Genomic DNA, 8,877 nt, shown 5'->3' with positions numbered 1-8,877 from the left:
TGGAAGCCCCAAAATGCCTGGTTAACATCTCTAAAACGTGTAACTAAATCTCTATCGAGCCTTAATCTCTTGGAACTCTCTTATTCGGCTCCTCAACTCCTCAATCTCATCGGTTAACTGCATGAATGTGAGGGTGTGAGCTTAAAAAGCTTAGTGAATGTTAATAAAACGATAAGTAAATTAGCACCCAAATCATGCTTAAATCGAAAACCAATCAAATACAAATTTTCAATCACAATATCAATCCATAATTGCTCAATGTGATATGCTCAACCATATATCAAAAATCATAATTAATCATGGCATATAATCATCAATTTAGCATATAACAATTCATACATTTATATTGACATATACAATAATGGCTTAATCGGGTGACCATACATCGAATAAACGGATCTCCCTACTCCCAATCAGAATCAGAATCAGTCTCGGATTGAGTGAGCCGAGGCCACATGCTCCTTTATATCACCTCAAATTAGTTTCGTTGAGTGGAGACACAAACTCAAGACTCCCTTTTCTACTCCAAATCAGTCCACCTAGAGCCTGATTACTCACAAATAACATATCAATTTGGTGAGTACTCACAAATCCTATGGCATGCCAACTATATCCAATGGATCCACCATGCTATAATTCCAATATAATCAATCAATCATAACATAATTTCAGTCAACAATGTGCTCAATTTAAAGTGCCAAAATGCATATGTGAATCATGTAACATAGCCATTTTAACATCAAATTAAATCTAGCATACCAATTACCTATTATCAATGTTCATTTATCAATTGAAATATCAACATACCATGAACCAAAAACTCTAGCATACTTGCTTAGTTCACCATTATATTTAATCAAATCAAGCACATAAAATCACTAGATGCTCACTTACCAACACTTAACAAAAATTTCATCACTTAAACATATATTAATAATCTTGCAAAATTAACCAACCAAACTCAATTAAATATTTTCAATCAATAATTAATCATCCAATTAAGCATAAGTGTGGTCAATTTACCAAATTTCCCTTTACTAACACTCACCACACAACTAACTTAACCACAACCAAGTGAACAACTAAGCAACTCCAAGCTTCAACTTTGATTAGCTCGATCCTCTTCAAGATTCAAAACTTCAATAGAGATAAAATAGATATTACCACCTTCCAAAAGATATAATAAACATAAAATTTCATCAACTAGGCTACACGAACTTCTTACTCAAAGTTACCTTACTTGATTTGTATCATCAAGTCGAAAACTCGATTCCTCAATAAAACGATCACTCCAGCCCTCCTAATCACTTCCAAACATCAATACTGGACCAAATAAACATATACTAAGTATCAATTTCACATTTAAATCAATTTCACAAAAATCTAGAAAATCGGTTCATGAAGATAATGAAATTCAAATTTCCTTAAATTACCTTACAAAACATGTTTAATCTTGATAAATAAGATTAAAAACCTTCTAATAGATCCATTTTGATTTGGAACATCCATTGATTTGTGGATTTCCTCTCAAAATTCTAGATCCACCATTAAAGCACCTTAAGCTTTTGAAGAAGATAACATTAATGAAAAATCATGTAATTATCACTCAAATCATGTAAATATGCTTTTAATCATCATAAAAATAAGTTTAGAAATAATAATTACCTTTTATTTGTTCTAAATCCTTTGATTAAAAATCTTGATTCAAGAATCTTAAGAAATTTCAGAATATTTTTGGCTACTTTTTTTAATAATTTTGGGTGAAAAGAGAGTATTTTGAGAAGGAAATTTGTTGAATCTATTCTCTGAATGTAAATCATTAAAGCCATGCAAAGAAAACAAATTTTATAGCTCTTTAATCTAATGTAAATGGTGTGAAAAGTAAGCTATATGCATTGTGTTTAAAATTGAAACAACCGGCCAGAAATTTAAAATTTGGGAAATTTATCCAATGGTGAAATTTTCAGTCTCATCATTGATTTTTATAGTCAATTCATTTTTCTCTTAATCAATGGTGGATCTAGAAGTGGCAAAGAAAGGTCTACCTAATAAGATCGGTATCTCACGATCTTCCTTAAAATCAAGCACCATAAAATCTGTTGGAATAATGAAACTACGCATTTTGACTAACACATCCTCTAATTCACCTTTTGGATGAACTGAAGATCTGTAGGCCAACTTTAGTGTTATATGTGTATTTTTAAGATCCCCTAAACCCAGTTTTTTAAACATAGATAAAGGCATCAAATTAATACTAGCTCCTAAGTCACCTAGAGCTCTATGAAAATAAATGCTCCCTATCTCTATGGGAGTAGTAAAACTTCCTGGGTCTTTTAATTTTTGGGGAACCCGTTTTGAGATAATAGCACTGCAGGAAGCGCTTATACTAACTTGTTCACCTACCTTAATTTTCCTACGCCTAGACATAATTTCTTTTAAAAACTTGGTGTCCTTAGGAACTTTCTCCATTAGCACTATTAAGGGCAGGTTAACATTTAATGTTTTGAACAAGTTCAGGAAACTTACAAATTCATCCTCACCTTGCTTTTGTTTTCCCTCTAGTCTTGAAGGGAATGGGATTTTTGCACTAGTAGAATCTTTAGTTATTTCCTTCTATGTCTCCGCTGTCGGTGTAGTTACCTCTTCTGGTTCTAGCTCATCTCCTGTCTCTAGGGATTTCTCTTGAGGATCATCATTATTCTCCGTAATTGTCTCTGGATTAATGGTTTCTAGGCTACTCAGTACTTTGCCCGATCAGAGTGTAACCGCTTTCACGTGCTTCTTACCTTCCCTCCATGGATTGTCTTCTGTATTACTCGAAATACCTGTGTCAATTTTCCTTTTGATGTTAACCATCATTCTCATCAATATGCTCACTTGATCATGGAGTTTACTCAATGTTCTTGTTGAAATGGTGCACCCAGACTGCACCTGCTTGACATCCATTCTCATTGACTACATTTCTCCCTCGATTCTATCCAGATGTTGGCTACATATATTATAGTCACTTGGATTGACCCTATCCTGAGGTTTTTTTCAAATAGGTTGATAATTAGTAGTTTTAGCTTGATTTAAGTTGTTACCTCCTCCTTGATTTCCTCTCCATCTCAAGTTTGAGTGATCCCTCCAGCCAGGGTTATATGTATTCGAATAAGGGTTTCCACCCTTTATTTTACATCCTCAGTAAGATTATTGATATAATAGAAGAGCGGATTGTCTCCTCCATTCATAAACTATGTAGAAGTAGACTTGATACAGTTAAGTCTATCCACTATCTACTGATACCTGTCATCCTCTTGGATGTTTTAACCATAGCGGGTTTCTGGCTATATGTGAATCATTCAATCGGCCATTGGCAGGAGTTCAATTCCATGTTCTTAATAATTTTGTACGAATCCTTGTACGTCTTGTTCACAAGGGCTCCTCCTGCTACTCTGTCAAATTCAAATCGTGCTTTCGCATCCAACCCGTTATAAAATACTTGCAGTCGAATCCACTCAAGAAATCTGTGGTGCTGGCATTTTTTGAATCAACATTTTGAAATGTTCCTACGCCTCATAAAAACTTTCTCCCTACATCTGTCTAAAGATAGCAATATCTCTTCCTAGTTGAACTGCTTTGCTAATCGGAAAGAACTTCTGTAAGAACTTTCCAGTGAGTTAATCCTATGTTGTGATAGATCCTAGTGCCTGCAAGTCTAACCAAGAAAATGTGTAATCAATCAATGAGAAGGGGAACAACCAAAGATGAATAGCATCATCAATGACCCCGTTATACTTAAAAGTATCACAGAGTTGGAGAAACAGTTTTAAATGCTTATTAGGGTCCTCTGTCATCATGCCCTTAAACTGCAAATTATTCTGAATCATCTGAATCATCATCACTTTGATCTCAAAATTATTAGCTTTACTTGTTGCCCTTTTTTATACTTTCCTAAACCATGTCCAAGCTTGGTAAGGCATAATCCCTTAGGATTCTCTCGTTTTGAGCCATATGTACGTTTATGGGTAGCTGTGGTGCTGGTGTATTTCCTAGGGCGTTATCGTCAGCATCACTGAATAGTGGATTCTCATGTGGTACGTTACTTGCAGCAAGTGTTAGTAGATCTTACATCTGTTGTTGCTGCTAATGTTGTTGGCAATTTCTTCGAATTGTTCTCTCTGGATCTGTAGATGCTACAATAGGTGTGTCTATACTACGAGTCATACACTAAACCCAGAAAGAGAAGATTAGTAACAATAAAATAAACTAAAATCGTATCTATAACTTAAAAATTTTCTAAATATTATTTTACGTGTAAAAATTAAAATTAAACTAGTGACGTTGCCTCCCCGACAACGGCACCAACAACTTGACCGCCTCCGAACATGCCAACGTCCAGAGTGTGAATACTACAATAAAATATAGAAATATAAGGCGATATCCACAAGTATACGGGTCGATTTGTAATATATTTTACAACGAATTAGGTGAGTACTCCGGGGATCGTACCCAAGGGAGGCGAGTGCTAGATCAATTCTAAACTAAACACTAAAAGATCTAATTAGTACTTTAAATCAGTTATAATATGAGAACAGAATAAAAGGGTTTTTATGCTTTCTATAATGATAAAATAATATAACATAAAAGAAATTAAATTTAAGAGATAGAATAGTAGAGTGAATCAAATCTTGTTTTTGGGTGATTAGCTAACTTCGGTAATCCCAACCAACTTTCGTATCAGGTTCTTCGTCAATCATCTAGCCGCTACCCTAGCAGGATCTTCTGATCTTTCACTAACATAATGAGTTAGTAAGGACTACTTATCTTCTGACCTCACAGTCTAAACTGGTTTGGGGTAAAGGTGTTCACAGATGGGCAATATCAATTTTGGGTTAATTCCCACCTTGATGACTTTCGAGGGTTCTGAAGCCTAGGGTTTGTTTCACGTTCTTCCTTTCCCAAATAGCTAATCCATTGAGTAACCCTACAAGACAGTTAATAAATCATACCTCCACTCGCTAATCCCCCATAGGAGGACTAGTTGCTCATGGCTTTCACAAACAATATAGAATTGGTGTAAAGAGAGAACATGATAAATGGATTAAAGTGTAGAGTTTAAGAAAACACCTGATTTGTATTAAAGATGAAAAAAAATCCACAAAGTTTGGCGATCTCAACAAATCAGTTCTCTTGTAAACAAAGAGCAACTGAAAATAAATTCTAAAAACCTAAGAAAAGAAGAAAACTAAACTAAATTTAAAAGAGGGAATCTAGGCTAATTGCATGACATCCATAACATGTGCCAAAGGAGCCTATTTATAGATTCTAAGTGGCCATCATCCTTAACCCTAGGTCGACTGATGTACTCGAGATTTAAGTTTGATTGTGCAGACCAAAATGCCCCTATTTCGTATTTGATTTCTGTTCCAAAGTCAATGTCGCGACACACTAGTACCTGTGTCGCAACATAGCAGTCAGTGTACTCTTCTTGGGATATCTTCAGGGGTATGTCACGACACTCTCAAACTGTGTCGCGACATTGAAGGCAGTCTTGAGGTTTCTCTATTATGCTCCCTATGTTGCGACATCGGTGATCCCGTGTTGCGATATAGTGACCAGTATCAATTTAATATGCCTTTTAAAAGTCTTTTGTACACTCACAAAGTGCGTTAGCTCACCCTTAGGCCTCATTTGGCCTCTAAGGTCAATAAAAGACTCAATTTTGCACATTTTATTAACTTATTAAAACTTAAGAAAACATAATTCAAATCTACTGAAAATGCTTCTTTTCAAGCTTCCAACGTGCGATAATTAGTTTAATTTGCTACTTCAAATTACAATAAATCAATGTATATCTCACATACTTCCACCATCTCGATGGAACAAATGCTTTTATTATTTGCAATTATGATAGAAAAGTCAATCAATGTTGGGAAAATTATTCTCAAAGAAATCCAAGATTGTCCGAGGAAAAAGGCAGGAAGTGCTTATTTTCCACCATTGATTACTTCACTTTGCTTGAGGGCCCAAGCTGAATCAAAAGCAAACTTGAAGGGTCATTATGTTCAAGGTTGTATAACAAGACATGATCTTGAAAGGTTAGTGGTGAATGTTGAACAATTGGGCGAGATCGAGTCGGATGAACCGAACAAACTAGAATCTGATGAGTCCTCAATTAAATATGAACCAGAAGCTGACTCAATAAATGAAATAGAAGAAGCAGAATCTAAAGGCGAACCGAACAACCCTAAACTGAAAGCGTGTCCAAATAATTTTGAACCAGTTGAGTCAAGTGTTAATCCTGAGTTGACCATTCCAATGCCCACTTCTTCAAACACTACGAAGAAATCAGAACTTTAAACTATGATGGGTATGTGGAAATTTATGTATAGCCAACAACAGGCTTATTGGAAATATGCAAAAATTAGAAATAATTTCATAAGAAATACTTTTAAAAATATCTCTAACAGTTTCGTTCCTAAGTTCTCAAATCATATCTTCGAGTAATGGAAAGAAAAGGACGTGAATACAAACGAGAACGAGAGGGCAAAGGAACAAGACAAAGGGGGTGATTCTGATTAATAAAAGAAGGGAATTTCTTTTTCTTAGTGGTACTCTTAAGATATTTATTTATTTTAGGAATATTTTATTTTATACATAATAAAGTTGAATAATTTGCAATTCATGAATAAACTAAGTCAATATCTTCCATTTCTTTTGTTCTCTAGTAAAGAACATAGTAGTGTGGCAATATGAATGTATATGTCTAAGGATTGGATTTTTCAATAAAGACTTGGTACTTAAGCGGTCTTCATGACTCACCTATCTTTTCTGAGTCCTACCTGGTGTACACTTTTCATTCACTACTTTATTATTTTGCAATGAGAACATTACTTCTTTTTAATGGGGGGTAAGGGCCAATCTTTTATGATTTTTTAAATTTTCAATTTCACATAAGTATGCTTAAATAAAATGATGCTTAGAAACAATTTTTGTTAATAATTTAGCTCGTATGAAAGTATAATTTTTTTATTTTATAGTCTTTTCTATGAAATGTACTCTCCTTAGAAGTAGACATGCATGAATATTTAAGTCTTTAGAATTGTCTTAGTAACTTTCTTGAGGCGAAATCCTAGGAGGCATAAGAAACTAAATGTGATTTTAGCACATTTTCTTTTGATCGTTTGAGCCTTTCAAGCCTACCATATGAATTTAACCCTTGAAACCTAAGTTTGAGCCATAGAGCCTATTTTATTGTTATTTACCTACATAATAAGTTGACATATTATCATCTTTTAAATTTTTACACTATCTTGCACCACTCTTAGCTATACTTGTCTTGGTGAGTAAAATTCAGGCGAAAATTCAGAAAGATGTACATGATTCAAAAGAAGAAAAAGAAAAATCTCAACTCAAGTGTTAAGATATATTGTTGAGCATAAGTTTCAAATTAAGTTTGGGGGTGTTAAAACCCATTAGTAGGAAGACTGTGCCCTAAAAGATCTAAGACAAAGTTAAGGTTAAGATGATTTAGCCTAAAAATCACTTCTCTTTATCCCTACCTTGAGCCTAGCCCCATTACAACCTTATAAAAGACCTATTGATTTTGATAATTATGTCGACTACATTAGTGGAGGGAAATTATTAAGTGCAACATATGAAGACCAATAATTAAACCAATAATTAAAATGACTCAAATAGCAAAAATATAATGGTGAATTTTATATATGACTTTGAGATGCATGCAAATTATGACTTATGATAGCATTTTCTTGTACTTAACATAAGATTTTGAAATAAAATCTGCTACAAAGCTAGTTATTAGCAAAAAGAGTTTGAGAGCATAAATTTTTGGCTACATAATTATGTGAAAAGTTGGTTCTTGGTAAATATTGTTCAAGATTTCCTTAAAATTTTTCTTTGCATGAAACATTACTCGAGACGAGCAATGGATTAAGTTTGGGGGTGTGATACATTTAAACTATATAGTTTTTATTAGCACCATTTTACTCATAAGTTATGCAAATTCTAATCATGTTGGTAGCCAATTGAGTCATTTTAATTCATATTAAGACATTAGACTTAATTTGAGTGAAGTTTGTAATTTTATACAATTTAGTATTAATTTTACATATTTTTTCTATTTTATGCTATATGTTAATTTTTACTCAATTTGCTGCAGTTGGACCACTAAATTAATTCATGTGGGAGTCAATAATACCACACATGAACACAAGTTAATTTCTACTTCATGTGGACAAAAAGCTCATCAATTGGACTCATAAATTCAATTCAACCCAACTTGGAAGGTGGTTGCTAAAAGCAATGAAGTCTGCTCTCAATTGCGTTGTCAAAACCATCCAATAAGGGAAAAAATGACCCAAATTCGGAAAAGGCATGAGAGCTACCCAAATTAGCTTTGGGATAATTAATTTGAAGGCCCCTACATGTGCAAAGAAATCGCAAATCAGCCCCCAACTTCTACCTTGATTATCGTCCACTGCATTGCATGATTCATGCATGAACTCATGCATGAATGAAGCAATCACCCAACCTCCAAGCAAGGGAGCAATTTAAGGTATCTCCAAGCTATTTCTAGTAAACTCTCATGCTACTCTTCAACTACAAATACCAACTCTCATCTCCCATTCCAAACATCATTCATTCTTCCTTCATTCATTCTTCACTTTTCCATCAACTCAGTTTTTTTCTCTCTTCCACGCTTAAGCATTTCCATTTCCCCATTTCCTTTAGCTAGCATTTTCCATTAAGGAAAACCACTCTTTCCCGGCACCTTGAGGAGCATTTTGTGAAAGAGTAATCACGAGGATTAAAGAAAGCCACCACGATCGGTCTTCAAAGAACCACCAAAATCATCAATAGTTTCTTCTTCCT

At 34.2% G+C, this 8,877-nt stretch overlaps 1 non-coding gene across 1 annotated transcript; it reads left to right on the top strand.

Annotated features, from left to right (window-relative positions):
• Nucleotides 1–3,503: 3,503 nt before the first annotated feature.
• Nucleotides 3,504–3,611, top strand: LOC121216549 (small nucleolar RNA R71). The gene has a single exon (XR_005912730.1). It is a non-coding gene; the product is annotated as a small nucleolar RNA R71 (small nucleolar RNA).
• Nucleotides 3,612–8,877: the final 5,266 nt, after the last annotated feature.

The sequence above is a fragment of the Gossypium hirsutum genome, chromosome D04 (assembly GCF_007990345.1).
Source record: "Gossypium hirsutum isolate 1008001.06 chromosome D04, Gossypium_hirsutum_v2.1, whole genome shotgun sequence".
In the NCBI taxonomy this organism is placed as follows: domain Eukaryota; kingdom Viridiplantae; phylum Streptophyta; class Magnoliopsida; order Malvales; family Malvaceae; genus Gossypium; species Gossypium hirsutum.
Note: the sequence above shows the minus strand (reverse complement) of the source record. Positions and strands in the feature narration are given on the sequence as shown.